Genomic DNA, 21,760 nt, shown 5'->3' with positions numbered 1-21,760 from the left:
CACACTCGCACTCTCGGCGAAATGTGTGCTTTGAACCAAAAAAGGTTGGCTAATATGCATAATAAGCTACTGCTGCTGCTGCCGCTACTGTTGCTGGCCCCCAAAAGGAAAATTATTCTAATTGGCATTTGGCACGAAATGCCAAGTACAACAAAAAAAACTCAACAAATCAGACTCACCTTTTTTGAGAATTAACACAAAACGCTTTTCCAAATGCCCAACCAGGTATTTTGGAAAGAAGAAAGTTTTTGCTGTTCTGTTGTGAATCACTCGCCACAGATATTTAGATTTTCAGCTGTGATTTATTTTTTAATTTTTCACATAACAATTGGAGCGTGAAATATTTATTATTTTTCACTATTTTTTGTATATTTATTTGAATATTTCTTTTTTTGCAAGGTATTATCACACAAACAATTTAAACACTTTTTTGTTTGCAAAAAATAATCAAATGAAATTGAAAGTTAATTTTTTATGATTTTTGCCATTCGAAATTGTTGCTTTATTTTTGTTTGTATTTTTTTTTCTTTTTAATTTTGTTGCTGTTCTTGGTGCAGAACCAGCAGCTCGCACTTGATTTATGGCCGGCCAACTTACCAAACTTTATTTTGGTAGGGCTAATTTTCTAATCACTTTTTTTATGACAGGACTTGACACAATTATTTTGTGTTGTTTTTTTTTTTTTTGTTTTTTGATAATAAAATAGATTTTTTTATTTTTTGGTTCTGGGGCCCAAACTCATACAGAGCCGGTTAGAACTGTTGTATCTTTTTTTGTATGTGTGTTTTTTTATTTGTTTTTCTCAAATACTGAGTTTGGATGGTTTGGATCACAACGAAGATATTCGCGCAAAACAACAAACACGTTTTATCAATTCGAATGTTAAATCGCAACTGATGAAATGGCTGAAATGGTCATAACGATGCCGACATTGGCTGGTGGCTGGATTTAACTAAACACTGTTACTAACAGAGTAGTTCTCTGAACTTAAACATTGCTCCGAGCAACAGCATATGTTGCCGCCAACAAAAGCTTAGATACATTGGGGGGCAACATGTTGACATGTAGATGAGGCATCATGTTGATACATAAAATGTTGATGGATACAGAATAGTTGCCATTGTGGGGATTATTGGGCACGGCAACAGAAATTGGGGGGAAGTTTGTTGACAGAATATTAGAAGAGAAGAAGCTCAGCCGAATGGCGAAACTGCTGGGATTACAAGCTGGACCGGTACATGTGGTGTCCGCTAAAATAGCAATTTTCGAATTAAGGAAAAAAGGAAAATTGTGCTAGGTTTGTGCTCAATTGTGCCGATTTTGTCCGAATTTCGAAAAAAACATTTGAGATACTCATTTTTTTTTTTAAAAATCTGCGAGAATTTCAATTTTTGAAAAAAGGAAGTTTGTGCTAAGTTGTACTCGGTTTGTACCGATAAATTTTTTTCTATATCTCTAGATTCTCTAGATTCTCTAAATTCGAAAAAAAACGATATTTCGAAATTATGCCAACATTGCAATTTTCGATTTTCGAAAAATTAACAATTTTTGATTTTTAATTTTTGTAAAAATTCAAATATCGAGATGCGGTCAATTGTGCTGAGTTGAGCTCACTTAGCACAATTATTCGTCGATATATAATAAATTCCCAAAAGTCAAAGTTCATAGAGACGCGACCGCTTCAATTTATTCGTGAGATACCGGCCGAAATATTGGCAAAGAGTATGCCAAAATGGGACTAAGGGGATGGAGGACCATTTCAGGTGCAGTCACAGTCAACATTTGCATGACATAATCTTCAAACATTAAATTATATGGACCGTAGATTTCACACGTTTTTCCGAACCTTGTGTGTTATTACAGGGTGAAATAAAAAAACTGCAAAAAAGTCAAACGCTGTAATTTTTACATTTTCTTAACTTTTATTAAATGAAAGCAAATAATGTCGGAAATAGCAACAAATTTAAAATAAGTTTAGATTTGTTCGAATTAGTCACCTTTGGCACGAATTATGGTCTTCAAATGGCCAATGAAATCGTCACACGCTGCCCGAATGTTACTCTGCGGTATTTTGACCCATTCCCGGCGAAGCGCTTGTTTGAGGTGATCGACACTTTGGCGTTTTTTAGTGCCAACCTTGCTTTCCAAAATACTCCAGACACAATAGTTCAACGGATTGGTATCCGGAGATTTTGGTGGCCATTTTGCGCTGGAAATGATGCGAACAACCTCACTTTGTAACCATTCTTGGTTGGCGAGCGCTAAGAGCGATGGTGCTGAGTCCTGTTGGAATGTCCAATGTCTGCGGCCAAAATGTTTGTGTGCCCAAGGCTTTAATACACCCTTTAGAATATTTTCGCAATAATATTCGGCATCTATTCTGATGCCACGGTCGATTAATACGAGCGGAACAAGCGAACATCGACTGTTATAGCTTTCCACACCATTACCATGGCCGGCGCTTAAGTTTTGGTGGCCAACCAAAGGGGCACATTTTCAGCTGACCTCTTTGGCAGGTAAACACGATCATTTTGTTTGATTACAAACTGCTGGACAACGAATGTTTTCTCATCGGAGACGGAGAAAACCAAATTCGGCAGTTCAGCACTTTCGGCCAAGCGAAGCAACTCTTTAGCTCTTTTGAGTCTATTTTCATTCTGTTGCGGTGTAAGTTCTTGCGCTTTTTGGAATTTCAATGGCATTACCCCGAGCTCATTTTTCAATATTTGCCGAATAGAATATTGCGATATGTTCAGCTCATGAGCCATTTTTCGGCCACTGCGACACGGGTTTCGATCAAGTCGCTCCTTTACTTTTCCAACCATCACACTATCACGCTTGAATTCTATCACAAATAAATTTTTTTCTGGAAAATTCTCAAAAAAAAAATGCTTTTGCACGCTTGTAAACAATATAATGAGCTATCAGTGGAATAGTTTTAACAGCTGTCGGACGAGTGACTTAAAAATGACAGCAGTCTGAAGTTGGTTGCAATTTTTTCATCTCACCCAAATGTGCCCACATATGTTTTTGTCACGAAAAAAGAAAATTCAGTTATAAATAATGCAGGTAAACTAAATTTGCCATACCTGCCTGAAACGAGTATGATTGATGTTTCTATGAAGTATCTGATTACGTATACGTTGAAAGAAATCCGATTTGAATTTCCGTTGATGACTGACTACCACCACCACCAAAGCAACAAAATGTTGACTCACAAAGAGAAGACTGTTAAGAACAGAATGCTCTGAGTAACCAAATATTGTTGAGTAGATTAATAAGTTGCTGTTGACAAAAGCTTGACAACATAAAGAGAGAACAACATGTTTATATTAATGATGCAGCAACATGTTATGTGTCTCTAGATACACCCAATTAAATGAAAGGTTTCCAAACCTTAAACTATACTTTCATTCTTATTCTGCATTCGTTTCAGAGGGAAAATCAGCCAAATCGGGTGTAAATAAATACCCGATAATAGATTTTTATAAATACATTATTATAATAATACAGGGTATCGGGGTTATATAAGGGGTTATACGAAAACATTGACTTGCACAGTAAATTTTCTGTTGGAGAAGGCAAAGCCTATTACGAATTCTAAATCCTAATTTTAACATGATTTCGTTGAAAAAAATGTGTCAAAAGTCAAAATCAGAGAGTGCCATTTTATGTGGACCTATATAAAAAGTTCTTTACAAGAATGTTCCCAATATACTGGGAATACAATCTGTAAATTTACAGCAAATTTGGTTGAAATCCATGATTAAACACATTAAATCCATTATATGGGGGTCATGCCAAAACTTGCAGGTATATGGATTATTTTCCTATACCAAAATTCTTCTGAACTAAACTACACTGGAGCAGAGTTTAATCTACATTCTTACATTTTGGCCTGAAGCAGGAGTTATTTAAACAGACGGATAAGGCTAAATGTGTATTTTTATAAATAATTTATTACATTTTATTTATTGGCAATTTATTTATTTTATTACCTATTTTTTTCATTACAGACAACTTTTGTGCATGTTTTTGTAAAGATCTTTGGCAACTCTGGCAACACACCACAACGGCTTCGAGCATGAAGGATGTGTTTTGTTTATTTTTTAACAGATATTATAAATTGTTAGACATAATTTATGATATTGTGTGGAAATATGATTTTAAAGCTTTTTCCTTAAAATAGAGGAGTGTTTGAATGGAATTTATCGCTTTCAATTAAATATTTATAATTTATTTATGGATTCTCTGATGGTTTGAGGTGGAGATAAAAATTAAAAATAATATCTCTTATTAATTTAAAGCAAGCTAAAAAGTATCAGTTGGGTTTGCCGACAGATATGTACCCTCAGCCAATTCCCGATTATTTAAATATTGTGACTTCTATGATTATTCTTGACCTTTATGATTATTTTTGACCCTCTCTGGAGTATATTCCTAAGGAATGGGCCAATATTCTCCATTTCGTACCGGACCTAAAAATATTATATAAACATTAAGAAGTGTCAGGTTTGGACTATATTGGTTACTTCCTTCATTTACAGGATGAGATGAAAAAACTGCAACCAACTTCAGACTGTTGTCATTTCTAAGCCACTCGTCCGACAGCTGTTAAAATTTTCAGTGACAGCGTCGACAAGCGCACAAAGCATTTTGGTGAGAATTTTCCAGAAAAAAAGTTATTCGTGATGGAATTCTAGCGTGATAGTGTGATTTCTTTATATTTGGCTGGAAAACCGCAAGTGGCTATCGTTAGAGCACCAGCGTTCCAGCATTTAAATGTGAATACGTCTTTTGTGTCTGGTACCATCGCTCGTTACCGAGCGTTACTGGTAGCTTAGCCCGACGTCAAGGAAGTGGACGGAAGAAAACAGCACCATTAGCAGAAATGGTTCGAAAAGTAAAGAAGCGACTTGATTGAAACCCGCGTCGGAGTGGGCAAAAAATGGCTCGTGAGCTAAACATATCTCACTTTTCCATTCGGCAAATATTGCTATTCGACAAAATGAGCTCGGGGAAAAGCCATTGAAATTCCAATAAGTGCAAAAACTTACACCGCAACAGAAAGAAAATGGACTCAAAAGAGCTAAAGAGTTGCTTCGCTTGGCCGAAAGTGGTGAACTGCCGAATTTGGTTTTCTCCGTCTCCGTTGAGAAAAAGTTCGTTGTCCAGCAGTTTGTAAACAAACAAAATGATCGAGTTTATTTGCCAAAAAGATCAGCTGAAAATGTGCACCTTCGGTTGGCCACCAGAACTCAAGCGCCGGCCATGGTGATGGTGTGGTCCGCCATTACAGGCGATGGTCGCTCTCTGCTCGTATTAATCGACTGTGGCACCAGAATAAATGACGAATATTATCGCGAAAATATTCTGGAGGGTGTATTAAAGCCTTGGACACCCAAACATTTTGGCCACAGACCTTGGACATTCCAACAGGACTCAGCACGCGCCACCCAAGAATGGTTACAAAATGAGGTTCCTCGCTTCATTTCCAGCGCACAATAGCCACTAAAATCTGCGGATACCAATCCGTTGGACTATTGTGTCTGGAGTATTATGGAAATCAAGGTTGGCACTAAAAAATGCCAAAGTGTCGATTACCTCAAGCAAGCGCTTCTCCGGGAATACGCCAAAATACCGCAGAGCAAGAAGGCCATAAGTCGTGCCAAAGGCGACCAATTCAAACAAATCTAAACTTATTCTAAAATGTGATGCTATTTCCGGCCGTTTTTGCTTCCATTCAATAAAATAAAAAAATGTAAAAATTATGGCGTTTGACTTTTTTGCGGTTTTTTTATCTGTATTGAGAAGTGCCAAGTCTGATCGGAATCGGATGTTGATTTCGCGTTATATGAGTTTCATGGATACTCAAAACGTTGACCCTTTGGGGGAGAAGTACCAGAAGGAGTGGACCGATATTGCCCATTACGATGTACCAAATTTGTATCAAAAGGTTACTCCCTTTGAGAGTTATAGTGCGAACCAGCCAACAGACAGACAGATGTACAGACATCGCTAGATTGTCCTTTTACTGATTTTGTCCAAAGCGACTTAGGGTCTAAAGTCTGAGGCACATTTTGGTCGTATTAAATGAAATGAAGGCTGTTATCTCTTTATTTAAATAAAATACAACTAATATTAGAACTGTTTTTAGTGTGAAAAATGTTCCTCGACACAATGGAACTATTCCCTGAGTCCAAAGTCTGCTAGTTTCCGAGATGTTTGCGATCGTTTGAAGTTGAAGGGCACTAGTCAATTTTCAGGAAAATTTCCAACTTCTTAAAATGAACGCTGTTATCTCTTTGTTTAAATAAAATACAACTAATATTAGAACTGTTTTTAGTGTAAAAAATGTTCCTATATGGCTGAGGGTATTATAAAATTCAACCTTTTCTAAGAATTTCCTAAACTCCTATATTTTGTCGCACCTACAATGACTTTAACCAAAATTTCAAGGTTTTCGTGGGGGAGTTACTGAAATAGTCCATCAGGTCTACTGCGGACCCCAAATACCAATTCCCTTGAAAATACGGAGTATTGGAAGGTATCAGTACATGGGAGATATACAAAGATGTGTTTGAAATTTTCTGTCAATGTTAGTGGTCATAGTTAGTGCATTGGAAAATATCGCTAGAATCTTGAAAATACCCAATATAGAGAGGAAGGTACCATTATATGGGAGTTTTACGAAGCAGTGTAGAACTATATAGACAATTTTCTGTCATTGGAAGTAGTAGTCATTGCAAACTTAAAATTCTAATTTTAAATAATTCCGGTGAAAGATGTAGGCAGACTCATGAAAATCCCGAAAACCGTGAGTTACAGTTATATGGGGGCTATACGAAGACGTGGACCTGGTTAGGCAATTTGTTTGTACTTATCTTATATGCCTCCTATTGAAACTCTCGCCTAATCCCTCATGAATATCGTCATTTTAAACATACATTGTCATAACCATTTTGTCCTTATCCTGAAAAAACACTACACATAAAGACTGTCGATGTGAAGTATTGACATACATAGTTTTCAAAATCTAAACAACTCAAGTATTTAATCCAAATATCAACAATAATTGCATTGTATTCACATAACATTGTCATATGCCAGACCTGGAACAACAAATGGGGCAATCAAAAGTTATTGCAAATCTTTAAGCAAACTTCCTTATTGTTAAGAAAATAAAAAAAAAAAAAACAACAGAACACAGAATTCCAATAACAATTTTCATTTCCATTGACATTCAGACACCGGCCATAAATCAATAAAAATGCAATTTTAAGCCCCATTGAAATTGAAACGAAAAAGTTCACACAGAAACGTAGAGTAAGAAAATAGTTTTTTGTTGTGACCTTATGGATTTCAAAGGGGAAATGCCAGAGTCGGAAGAGAAATTACGAGATAGTTATGCAGTATGAAAAAATTGGCGGCAATTTTGTAGTGTCACGGCATTATGTATACGTGGGCTTTGGCTTTAAAGCAAATGCAGAACTTTTGAAGTTATTAAGAAAGACAGTGTGAGACAAATTTCAATCTTTCAAAATTTACAGAAAATCCTATAATCAGATCTACTTTCATATTTCGAAAAAGAACCGAGGAAAAATCAATGAAAAATAAAAAAAAATCTTTTTTTTTTTTGGAAAATGTAGAAAATTTCTTCTTGATATATAACACTGTGCAACACCAAAAGTAGTTATAGGCAAAATCTGTAACTGTCGGTTTGGTCGACAGATGTATACCCTCAGCTAATGTTCGATTGATTAAATACATTTTGACTTCTGTTATGATTATTGAAAAGTTTGACCCTCTGTGGAGTAGGTTCAGAAAGATTGGGCCAATATTGTCCAGTTCATATCGGTCCTAAATAAACAAACGTGCCAGGTTCGGACTATATTGGTAACTTCCTTCACTCTATATGAGATATGTGATAATTTTTAGAAAATGTTAAAATGTGCGTGAGTTACCAGATATAGTCGATCGAAGGATCTGTTTTCATACTTCATCCAATACACATAAAAGTATTGGTATGGGCAAAATTACACGAAAATATACTTATATCCAATTTTATGCGAAATCATAAATTCCATATTAATTTCAGGTATCTGGTTGAGTAAAAATATTTAGATATCGTAAGTTGTAAAGAATCGCTGACTTGTTTCGCAAGTTATGACTATTAAAAATATTGGAAATTGTGACCCTTTGTGGGTGAGAAGGGTTTCGGAGATATACATCATCGTCACAACAGATCTTGTGTTAGCAAAAATGTTTGTATCATTCCAATCGACGAGGCTTGTCCGCTGGCAACATTCTTTGCGTCAATTGAATTTTTTACGGGAACAAATGCAAATCAATGCGAATAATCCGTTGTAAAGTGGACCGAGCCATGCCCAACTGCTGAGAACGGCGTTTTTGGGATGTTCTTGGGGACCTCTCAACACTGGCTCGTACGGCAGCGATATTCTCGGCCGATCGCCTTGGTCGACTTTTATATGGCTTCTTCGGATTAGAAAGAGCCTTACCAGTCGAAAATTTTTCGTAAAAACGCTTAATGGTGTTCTTAGAAGGCGCACTTCTCACATTTTTTAATGTTTTAAAAGCACGTTGAGTTTTCACAATTGATTCTTGTAAATTTCAACTATTTCAGAGCGCTCGCGGGGCGTGTATTGGTTCATGGTAAAAATCAGCTTGGACTGACGCTTCAAACGCGGTATGTCATTAAGAGATGTGACATCTCTGTCAAAAGTTATGGCGTTGACAGATGGGTCCGTCGAATATGGGCAAGCCTGTATTCCATCTTCACACCAGACCTTGAGTTAATAAAATATTGTGATGTCAGTAATTTGAAGACAATCAGACTCTTACATTTTATAAGAGTATAATTATTCAAGTTATTGCCCCTTTGTGGGGGAGGTACTGGATAGAGCGGACCGATATTGTCCATTTTCGCACCTGACGTAACACTGCTGTGAATATTATGATTTGCAAACTTGGAGCAAAATCAGATTTTCTTTTCTCTCTCTGTGCATTAAATTATTTTCTTTGGAAAAGTTTATATTTTATGTGGAGATGCCAGAAGGAGTGGACCGATATTGCCCATCTCCGAAATCAATCTAAGTTTGACAATAATATTACGTTGTACCAAGGTTGAACCGAATCTGATACTTCCTTCGAGACTTATGGTGCGCACCAACCAGACAGAAAGACGGACGGATATCGCAAGTTTGACTCCAAATGTCCTGAAACGGATTTGGTCCAAAGAGACCTAGTGGCTAAAACCGTTATTCCGATAAGGCACGTTTTGCCATGTGACTGAGGGTATAAAAACAAAACCTGCGTACGTCACCCTAGAACAGCTAAGACTGAAAATATTGCTGTTGTAGCCGAAAGTTTGGAACTGCTCAGGTTTGTCTTTTACTCGTCGTTGTTTGAATGAAGCAATTTACCAATGTCATAACACCGTATTTTTTCATATTTCAAACTCCTGTGAGCAAATAAATAAAAAAGTAAAAAATCTGATAATTTCGGCCGAGCGCAACTTTTAATACCTTTAACCATTTTGAAGGAATTTACTAAATGTTAAAAAATATCCGTTGATAAATTGATCTGAAAATAATCAAAATGCCGGAAATCGAGTGATACAGATATGTGGGGGCTATAAGAAACGATTGGCCTGTATTGCCAATTGTCTGCCTTGCAAAATACCGAAGTTAATTTTCTGTCGTAGGAAATAGTACCCATTACGAACTCCAAACACCAAATTTGAAACAATTCCGGTGAAAAGTGTAAAAATAGCGAATATCTGGAGGCATAGTTAGGTTTTACAAACGGAATGACGAACTTAATATACCCAATATACTTTCCATATATCTGAGTTCAGATCTTTAAACTTATGAAGTCCACATCGTGCACCTGATACTCAGAAAACCCAAGAGCCATTTATGAGAATGTTTGATACGGTTTACAGCCCATCGGGGTCATGGTCCAACAAGACGCCGTTATATGTCACACGAACAACGAAACCAATGCTCTTTTTTCGGGGATACGTTTAGGACGAAGAGGTAATCACAATTGGCTACCAAGATTTTCTTCCAGCGTCGATTCGAGACCTCAAAAATGGAATTTGTCAGGCAATCGTGGACATGAGCCAATTTGTAGTTCGGTTATTCAAAATGTCATAAAAGGATATCATGTTAGGGTTCAATATTACCGGATAACCTTCTCTTTTTTTTCTAAATAAAAATGTTGATCATTTATATTAACTGTCATCAAAGATATTATGAACATATCTTAATTATCAAAATCACTTTACCCCATTTATTTACAAAAACAACGACAATAAATGTTTTCCTAGTTTGAATATAATTCTATTTTAATTGTTTTACACAATTCATAGATCCCTCTATCCCTAATTCATATCTTCTGATGATGTCCCAATTTAGTCAAAAGCCCATCAATCAGCCATTTTAATTGTCAAATCTTTGTGACCCGTATTTTTTTTGGGATAACTATTTATTTAATTTGTTAGCAAAGGTTATGACCTTGAGGGTATTTTTATTTCTATATTTTTTTTTTCGTTTTTTCAAAACTAATCCCGTCTTCAAGCTCTTGGGTAAATTCCCAACATCTGTTAGCCCTTGAGAATGTCTACGCCAGTGGGAACATGAATAGTTCTCGAGTGATGTAATAATAATTGTATGGTGTCTGGTTACGCGCTCTCAATAATGACAACAACAAAAATGTATTTGTAAAGCTGGTCGCCGCTCAAAAATAATTCAATTTTCTTATTAGCAAAAAAAAAAAACACGTTTTCCCCTATGAAGTGGTGAGTCGTAACATGCCAACAGCACATGGTCGATATTGCTCAGCATGTGAGCTAATTTATTTACCAACTTTAGCTGGGCCCCAGAGCGACCCCCACTCTTACCACCGAATTGTAGCAACATTCATTTAGAAATTCATTGACGTCATCTTTAACAGAAGTGACCCATCTCTCTTTCGACCATGGATTGGCAGCAACATGGTCATAAATATTTAATACCGGCTTTTGGCAGCATTCAACAGTGCTCAAAGCACTCACAACCTTATGTGCTCTTTTGCTCTACTCTCAGTTTCTTCTACTTCACTTGGTTGCGGAAGGTTAACAGAATAATTTTGGTTTTCTTTTCGTTATTCTTGCACTGCTTCTTGTTTATTTTTGGCGCCTTTTCAAGAGCCGAAGACCTCAAATGTGGGGGAGTGGGAGCACTCAAAAAAAAGGTTGGCTACAACAACAACCGGTAAATAATTCATGGCAACACAACCCAATTTGTTGTTGTGCGTATTTCCTCTTTCTTTCTCTCCCTCTCACGGAAGGGTTTTGTTTGTAAACAGAGAGACTTGTAAAGGCTTACTGTTGTTGTGCTTTAAGTATTTTGTTAGTGCTTTTGTAAATTACCTACTTAACACAGAGAGAGAAGCAAAATGAGGGAGAGAGAGAGGGAAAACAAGCAATTACATTTATGTAAATGTTCCGAAGCTCTTAACAGTGTGTTGTGATTTGATTGATGGATGCGTTGATGTGGGGCAAATGTTGCCAAAGAAATAGAGCTTTTATGTTGGACACCATGACTAGAGGCGGGGGCTTAAAAATCTGCAACACTTGTTATATTTCGACTTAGATGAGCAAAATAATGAAAGATTTGTGTAGATTTTTTCAAATATTTTTTTTTATTATTTAATAATTTACAATAAAAAACAATAACAAGGAGCTCAAAAATTAATTTGTGAATTCACTTTCATTTGTTGAAAATCACCCGACAATCCGTCAGTTATTGATTTTTTAGTTATAGGGAATAAGAGACACAGATGTTGGCGTGGAAAGTTTAGGGAACGGTGAGATTTTGGAATATTCATACTTAATGAAACGAACAGTACTAAAGGAAAAGGAAACAAGTAAAATAGTATCAGTCGGTTTTGCCGACAGCTATATACCCCAGCCTTGAGTTATGATTATTTAAAACCGATAACACGTTATGTAGGAGGTTCCGAAGCAGTTGGACAACATTGGCCAATTCGTATTTGACCTAAGACTGATTAAAAACGTGATTTGGGCTATATCGACTACTTCCTATTCTATATATAGGATATGCGGAAATTTTTGGAAAATGTTGAAACTATGCGTGATGTAAATGATATAGCAGTATGCCATTTCATACTTCTTCTAATACAGATAAAAGTTGGATATGTGCAAAATTGAAGGAAATCGAACAGCTATATCTAATTTATGTGAAATCATAAATTTCGATTAATTACATATTCATATCAGATTTCGGGTTAAGAGAAATATTTGTTTCGCAAGTTATGACAGACATAAGTATTGGAAATTGTAACCTTCGTGGGTGAGTTACAAGAAGGAGTTGGCAGATATACATCGTCTTCACAACATATCTTGCGTTAGCAAAACATTTAGATGTGTGAAATTTGAATAGAGCGCTTTGTTTTTCAAAAAACCCTATATTGGGGAGGTACCAGAAAAAATGGTCCGATCTCTACCATCTTTATAATAGATCCTGTGTTGTTGGAAATATTAAGATGTGCCAAGTCTAAATGGAATTGGATGTTAATTTCGCATTTTATGAGCTTCATCAATATTCAAAATGTTGACCTTTGTGTGGGAGGTCCCAAATTCACACCAGAAATTGGACTTTGATGTGTGTAATTTGAAGATAACCGCAGCTTATTTCGGATTTTGTGAACCTTTTTGTTATTCAAAACTTTGACCCTTTGTGGGACAGGTTTCAGAAGGAATGGTCCGAACTTACCATCTTTATAGCAGATCTTGCGCTGATGAAAACAATTTCGTGTTTCATGAGCATCATGAATATTCCAAATTTTGACCCCTTGTGGGGAAGGTAACAGAAGGAGTGGACGATATATTCCGCCTTCACACCAGACCTTGGGCTAATAAAATATTGTGTTACAATCGGATTCTTACATCAAATTTTATTTCAAATTTGTAGGGAGGTACATGATAGAGTGGACTGATGTTGTCCACTTTTGCACCTGGCCTAGCACTGATCCAAATATTCGCAAAGTTGTCGGAAATAGCATCAAATTTTAGAGCAAGTTTAGATTTGTTCCAACTTGGTCACCATTGGCACGACTTATGGCCTTCAAACGGCCAATGAAACCGTCACACGCCTGCCCGAATGTTACCTGCTGTATTTTGGGACATTTCCGACGAAGCGCTTGCTTGAGGTAATCGACACTTTGGTATTTTTTAGTGCCAACCTTGCTTTCCAAAATACTCCAGACACAATAGTCAACGGATTGGTATCCGGAGATTTTGGTGGTCATTGTGCGCTAGAAATGAAGCGAGAAACCTCATTTTGTAACCAATTCATGGGTGGCGCGTGCTGAGTGCGATGATGGATGGAGTCCATCCGGTTGATTAATACGAGCGGAGAGCGACCATCGGATGTTATAGTGGCCCCCACCCATCACCAAGGTCGACGCTCGAGTTTTGGTGGCCAACCGAAAGTGCACATTTTCAACTGATCTTTTTGGCCAGAGAAAACCAAATTCGGCATTTCACCACTTTCGGTTCAAACGAAGCAACTCTTTAGCCCTTTTCAGTCTATTGTCTTTCTGTTGCGGTGTAAGTTCTTGCACTTTTTGGCATTACATTGGCTTTACACGAGCTCATTTTTCATATTTGCCGAATGGAATATTGCGATATGTTCAGCATACGAGCCATTTTTCGGCCACTGCGACCCGGGTTTCGATCAAGTCGCCTTCTTTACTTTTTGAACCATTTCTGCCGATGTTGTTGTTTTTTTTTTTTTTTGTCGTCCATTTCCTTGACGTCGGTCTACGCTTACCAGTATCACGGTAACGAGCGATGGTACGAGACACATTTAAGTGCTGGAGTGCTCTACACGATAGCCACTTGCGGTTTTCCAGCCAATATAAAGAAATCACACTATCACGCTTGAATTCCGAACACGAATAACTTTTTTTCTGGAAAATTCTTACCGAAATGCTTTGTACGCTTGTAATAATATAATGAGTTGTCATTGGAATAATTTTACCAGCTGTCGGAGGAGTGGCTTAGAAATGACAGCAGTCTGAAGTTGATTGCAGTTTTTTCATCTTACCCTGTTTATCATATTTATTTCGAACCGGTACGAAATGGACAGTATTGGTCCATTCCTTTGGAAACTACTCCATAGAGTGTCAACATTTGAATAATCATATCAGAAGTCAAAATAGATTTAAATAATCGAACATTGGCTGATGGTATATATCTGTCGTCAAAATCGACTGATACTTTTAAACTTGTTCTTGTATAATATGTACGGAAATTATGTCATTTAAGTAACATTAGCAGACCACCTCTTTATCAAAAGTGCGATAACCCTTGAAGATATTTTGCAGCCAACACCTTTTTTGAACATCAAATAAATTAAAATATAAAATGCGTGTCGAATATGCTTTCGACCCGAATGACAATTTTAAACCCAACTGAAGGTAAGCACGTATGAGTAGCAAGCGAAAATATATGTGTGTCCTTATAGTAATAATGATTTTAAATAACTATTAAAAACAAGGAAAAAAGGAGAAACAGAGCAAGTTCTGAGTGTGGTCGGAATATTGTTTACACTCCATTGGAAATTTGAAAATATTTTAACTATGACATATTGAACAATATCGTATCTACCTAGAGATCCAAAATAAATGGGATCTGAAAATTAAAAAATGATTCAACCAACCGAATACTACGAGAATGGTCACTATTTAGCAGGAAAACTTCAATTTTCAGACCCTTAGTCTGATTTTATATAATATTGCACTAAAACTAGTGACTATTGTCGAAAGGACCACCTGGAGACAATCTCAAAAAGTCGTCCATGGTTTTCGTACTTTTGTTATTCCCATTTATATGATGAACCAAATATGCCACCCAGTTTATTAACAACAACAAAATACCTCTTTAGATTGAGTGATTTGGCCGCCGATAAAGAAAAACAAAACGGCTCCACAGACAGACAGACAAAGAGTGCGATGCACTTCATATTTTGCGTTTCTCGAGCGAAGCGATTTTATGTAAATTTGAATGAATGCCTTTCCTTTTTTTCATTTGGTTTAATGCAGATGTGTGATGTCAATGTGCGGCGCTGCGCTGCAAAGACAAAACTTCAAGAAGACAATTATTTTTTATGTTCAAAATCGTTTTTTTGTGTGTGTGTGGCGTCCTTGCATGCGTCTGTCAGTCTGCCGAGTTCAGATCAGTTTGCATTCGCTTTTTCTTTTTTCTTCTCTTTTTTTTTTAATAATTTAAGCATATTTGGTTTTGTGCCATCACAAATTATGACAATGCATTTTTTCGTAGCATGTTTTTTTTTGCATTCTTTGGGAGTCAAGTAGACCAAAAACAACAGACAAAACCAAGGGAAAACAAAACAAACGTCATGAATTCGCTTGTCGTTACATTTTACAACTTCTTTCTGCCAAATCGGTTACATCAACAGCCAAAGCGTTCATCAACTTCAAGCGTGGCAAGGATGAAGCGATGCTCTACGATTTCTGTGCTCTGCAGTAATGATTGACACGATGTTCCCAGCTAGAGCTGCAATTTAAATTAATGACAACTCCATGAAATGACAAAAAAGAGAGAGACAGGGTGTTTAAAACTACTAGCTTCTTAATGAAAGAACGCTTTACTATTATGTCCTATTAGAATACAATGTTCCGTTTGTGGTATGCAAAATATGCGGATATGCAGCAGAAATATAATAAAAATTAACACTACATTTAATGTTAATTTTATGGGTTTTAACAAAAATGAAATGCTTAAATAGTAAGTAATTTACTTTTATTTCTTCAAAAAGGCTTTAATTCGAACTAGAAAAAAAAATTCTGAAACGGAAAAAAACAAGAGAGAATATATGAGCCAATTTGGCGGCACATATATATCCTTAACAGTATTTATGTAAGTGTTTTAATATTAACTATGCGACAAAGAGGTATGTTTGAAAATGCTTGTGAGTATTCTTAAATAAATCAAGGACTTATCACTAGGCAGGCCTTTAAAAAAATCAAATTCAATATTTCTCAATTTGTGGTCAAAAATCTTGAATCACTTTAGCCCTATGTTTTTTTTTTATAAAAAATCTCTATCCAGGAAAAAAAGTGAAAAGTTCCGGAATTTTTAAATAACCATTTTCTAAAATACAAAATTTTTCTGCATAATATATAAGACTTTTTGCCATAAGTTCTCCCGAAAAGTTGTGAAAGATTCACACGATTTTTGCCAGGAGGCCTGGAGGACGAAGTATGTTTTTAAAAAAAGTCCATTTTTTTAATTAAGTCCCTGAAATATCAACAATTTTTGGCAAGAAAAGTATAAAAAATGTTGTTAAGAAATCCACGATGTTCGGTCAGGAAGTCCATGGAACAATTTTCTTAAAAATGAACGATATGTGGTCCCGAAAGACCTTGTAAAAAAATATCATGGATATCGTGGATCGGGAATATTTAAAAATCGGGAATATTTCCATCTTGACCAGTAGGTCTTGAAGAATATTTTTACAAACATACTTTCTATGATTATTTTGATAATTTTTTTAAATATTGTGAGAAGAACTACCCCAAAGAAGTGAATAGTTATTGTTCATCCTTGAAGTCGATATAATTTTGATATATACGTTAGGAAATATTAAATTTGGACCAAATCCATCCCTTTCTTCGAGAATTTTTGTGATCACCAGCCTAACGCACTGGAGGATGGACAGATATTGCTAAATCTACTATAAATTGCTGAAATAGTTTTCCTCCAAACTGTAAGACCGTTATTTCGATGAGGTACATTTTGATTTATATGATATATAAACTCAGGAATATGTGCAAACAAATATGGGGTGCCCTGAAGACATGTTGTTTAAGGACCCAAGATTTTTGTACAGTAAGACTAAGCAAACATTATTTTCAAAAGTCCGTAATTCTAGGAATTTTCGTAAATATTTATAAACCACGATTTTTGGCCTGGAAGTCCTGGCACCTTTTTTAAAATCTACGATTCTTTAGTGGAAAAATATACTTTTTTGTGAATTCCACGATTCTTTAATCCAAACTTTTGAAAATATTATTTTAAAAATCTGCGATTCTGACTCTTATCTAGGAATCCTGAAAAAAAAAAAAACACTTTACTTTGACCACGAAACCTCCGAATTTTAGATTTTTAACTCCTCGATTCTTGGACGGAAAGTCTTGTGAAATATAAATATATTTTTTTAAAGTCCAGAATTCTTCATCAGGAAACTCCTCTATTTTTTTTTATGAAACGCCAGGCAGTCCGTTAAGAATGGCTTGGAATATATTTATCAAAAATTCACGATTATCTCCTAGAAGTCCCTAAATATTTTAAATAATACATTCAGCAATTAAAAAAATCCACAATTCTTCTCCAGGAAATCCTGGCTAAAGAAGTCTTATAAAATATTTTTCAAAAATACCACGATTCGTGGCAAAGGATGCTATTCTCCTGAAAGCCATTGAATATTTTTAAAATACTTTCTATTACGTCCTTCAAATATTTTTTTAAATCAAAAATTCTTCGCCAAGATATCCTAGATGAAGAAATTCACGATTGTTGTACAGAAACTTACAGGAAATATATTTTTAAGAAACCCATGATTTTTGGCCAGATTGTCCCGGAAAATATAGTTTAAAAATTTCCTATTCATGACCAGGATTTTTTTTAAATCCACAATTCTTGTCAGAGGAGGCTGACAAATTCTTCATCCGAAAACTCTGGAAAATATAATTTTAATTAAACCCATGATCCGCCAGTCAGCCCGAGAATTTGTTGTGTTACTCCACGATTCATAACAAAGAATCATTGTTATTAAAAAAAATTTTTACCAAGAAATCTCATATAAAGAAGTCCACGATAGTGGGAAATCCACACTAGGAAATATTTAAAAAAATCCACAATTTTTGGCCATAAATTCCGGCACTAGTCATGACCAGGAAGTCTCTGAGACTGACTAACATTATTGGGCAAACAGTCGTGAAAATACTTTCTTAATTCCTATTTTTTGTTTTTGTCAAAAAGGCTGAAAACTTTTTCTAAAAAATGAATGATTCTTGACTAGGGAAGTTCGGGAAAAAATATTCTTAAAATTCCATGAAAAATATTTTTTTAACCATGGCATGGAAGTCCTTGAAACATTTTTAAACAAATTCAATTCTTGGTCCTGACTTGAAAAATACCTTTTTTTCAAATCCCCTTTTCCTGAACAGGAAGTCCTGGAAATTGAAAAAATCAGGATAAAGAAAGTCTTGAAAAGTATTATTTAAAAAATTCAAGATTCCTGGCCAGAAACCACTTGGTTTGGTTTGACTTAAGGATGCCCAGCTACACAGGAGTCGGGAACTGCTTCACTCAAACCTTTGATCTTAAGAAGAATAAATTGTTTTGTGATCGGAGAGATAATGACAGAGAAGTAAGAGTTTATAGAGAACAGTATAGTAAGCAGGGTGGTCTGCTTAGTCAGAGAATTCTTTTAGCAATCTTGTAGATGATTAGGGGATCTAAGTTTTATTGAAGAGGTAGAGTGGGCGAAAACTTCCATTTTTACATGATATAGTTGAGAGAAATAGTTGGATATACCAAGTTTAAAGAAATCGCTGAATCGCAAGTATGAAAGAAAAAAAAAAATTAAAATACGATACTTCGTGGGGCAGGTATCAGATGGTGGGCGGATAACAATTATCTTCAAACCAGATCTATTATGACGTGTTAAATTTAAAGAGAATCGGATGTTTGTTTCGCATTTTATGGCCGTTGACCCCTTGTGGGAGAGGTACCAGAAGGAGGGAACCAATATATTCCATTTTCTCGCCAGACCATGTTTTAGTAGAAAATATGGAACGTGTGACATTTGAAGAGAATCCGATGCTTATTTCGCATTTTATGTGAGAGGTAATTATTTAAAATTTTGACCCGTTGTGGGGAAAGTACCAGCAGGACTGGTCCGACATATTCCATCTTCATAGCAGATCTTGTGTTGATAGAAAAGCTGGGATGTGCCAAATTTGAAAATAATCGGATGCGTTTAATGAGCTTAATGGTTATTCAAAATGTTGAGGCTTTTTTTGGGAGGTAAAAAAAGGAATAGACCGATATCTACCACCTTCATACCAGATTGTGTTAGTAGTAATATTGGTATGTGTGAAATTTGAAGAAAATTGGGTGCTTATTTCGCATTCTATGTGAGATATAATTATTTAAAATTTATACTCTTTGTGGGGGGGGGTTTCATGATGGAGTGAACTAGATGAAATCAATGGGGACTTTAATTATCTGGTTGATAATGGTAAACTATAATTCTACACCAAAATTCCACTTGTCGTTTTTGACAGGAATAAATAGTAAATAAATAGTTTCTGAATCAACGACTATTATAATTGCATTCTAAAATTGTTCTTGATGTTATTTGGAGAAATAACATTTATAAAACATTAATAAAAATACTCGACACAATGACGCAAAGTAAATGAGAATTGTTCCCTGTAAATTAAGTACTAACAGTCTCATAATCTACATAAATTACTTATAACAATTATATTCTCGATTTTTTGTTGTTATCACTGGGTGAAACAACCCTAACAAATATCAAGTCTTACCTGTTCCCATAATGACTTCACGAAGAAAAAAATTGATGAGAATCCGAATCCTATCGTAAATAATTAATAGACCCCATGATAGATTTATTACAATTGACGATAAATGAGATTTCCATTCCATGCGTTGGAAAATTTTATTAGAACAACAATTTTTTTTGACATCAAAAGGAACATCAAATAAAACTGCTCATAAACAATCCAATAAAGCAACGATAATTTCTCACTGTCACAGCTGCTGTTGCTGCTGCTGCAGCCATTGAATCAAGTCAAGGTCAACACAGAACTACTGAAGTCGGCACAGCCATTCCATTAGAAATCGATTGAAATAATTAATTTAAATTTTTTGTTTATCGATTCCCGCTCTCATCGCAATCCAGCCATAAATCATGCTCGTCTTTCGGCAGCTATGCCGTGATTGGTGCAACATCAAAGGAGCACGACCTTGAAGTGTTTTGTGAAGTGTGCGAGCGAGCGAGCTATGGAACGTGTGTGTGTATGTTTCGTATTTATTCCCCCAATAGATTTTCAAATATTTTGAACTTCATTCATTAAAAAAAGAATAAAACAATAACCACAAATGCATAAACATTTGTATGAATATTATGGAGTGACCTCCCTCCCCACTTAAACACTGCCCCCGCCCCATGGTAATGTGGAACAAAAAACCATTAAAAATGTTGCTTGGGAAAATTTAATGTTTTGTAAATAATTTCAAATTCTTGTGCATGTAAATGATCTCAAATCGGAACACATGTGGGATTTATTGAGATTTTTTTTTTTGGAAATTTATTTCTGGAAATCCACACTGCAATGCCTGACTGGAACTGGCATAGAATTATTCATTTTTGAAGGCCATCGAACAAATCGAGTGTGGGTTACTAAATTTTTATGTTTTCTGTTTTCGAGGAGAATTTCTACAAAATTTTGAAAACATTTGTGAAGTGTTCGTTCTTTGCTTCGTTTAAGAATTTAATTTTAGTTCCGTGTAGTCTTAATTTCAGCATATCCAAAAATTAAAAAAAAAACATTTTTTGTTGCTACTACATCTCCCCACCCCCACATGGAACTGCCACCACTGGCCCGCCTATGCCGCCTGTGTAAATCGCCTGGGCATATCTTTATGATTTAAAATCGCCTATTTCATGAGGCGCAAAAATGTGCAAACCATTTGTTGCACGCTCTCCCGCAATAATAGCATAATTTCGGAAGCATGTTTTCGCTCAATTAGCAACAACATTTGTGAAATACCAATCCATTTCCTTTGAAGGGAAACACTGGAGGAATTTGTTCCAGCTATTTTTCGGCATAAAAAAAATATATTAAAATAATTGAAACTATTAACAAAAAAAAAGTTTGAGTGAGTGAGAAATATTTCAAAAAATATTCGCAATAGATTTATGACTAATCAGATTTTGAAAAATTTTACTCATGTTATGTGATTCATGGCGGGACGAAATATGTGTATTGGTTGTATTTTACAAGCGAAGTGATTATTTTTATTCGATGGGATCTTAAATATTATATACTGAACAAAAATGGAAACATTTTGGAAAAAAATCTTTAAAATCCAAAATTTGGTTAAATACACATACATATTAAAAATCGGCGGGTCTACATTGGCAATTGTTTACAAGAAGGATTAACTAAGAAACTCCAAACTACTGTAGACATTGTTGAAAATGCAACTGAAACCTTCTATATCCTTTTAATTACGATCGCAGCTCCGAAATGTTCGGTCCGAGTCGAGTCGAGGGTGAAAATCCCTTGAATTCGAGCTGGAGTTTTCCTGAGGGTAAACAAGTAAAAACGCAGCCTTTAAAGGAACTTGAAAAATTTCAAAATAATTCCAAACCTATACCTATTCCAAACCTATACCAAGACGTGTTTCTTCATAAGTAATTTTTCGTCATAGGCTGTAGTACCCATTACGAACTTCAATTACGAAATTCGAAAAATTCTGGTGAATATGTTCTTAAAATCATCAAATATTAGGAGCTATGGGAGATATACGAAAACGTGGACCTGCATACTCGATTTTTTGTTACAGGTTGTAGTACTCATTACGAACTTTAAATAGAAAATTTGAAAAAAA

The 21,760-nt window shown here is 35.5% G+C and overlaps 1 protein-coding gene across 3 annotated transcripts in view; it reads right to left on the bottom strand.

Moving 5' to 3' along the window:
* LOC101897363 (trichohyalin) overlaps window positions 1-903 on the bottom strand; it is a 286,523-nt gene extending 285,620 nt beyond the window's left edge. For all 3 annotated transcript variants that reach the window (XM_059130411.1, XM_059130410.1, XM_059130412.1), the window contains exon 1: window positions 180-903. The gene's annotated coding sequence lies outside the window, so the exon portion shown is untranslated. The remainder of the gene's footprint in view (window positions 1-179) is intronic.
* Between the last annotated feature and the right edge of the window lie 20,857 nt (window positions 904-21,760).

This window comes from Musca domestica, unplaced genomic scaffold, assembly GCF_030504385.1.
Source record: "Musca domestica strain aabys unplaced genomic scaffold, Musca_domestica.polishedcontigs.V.1.1 74, whole genome shotgun sequence".
NCBI lineage: Eukaryota > Metazoa > Arthropoda > Insecta > Diptera > Muscidae > Musca > Musca domestica.
This window is presented reverse-complemented; position numbering and strand designations above follow the sequence as displayed.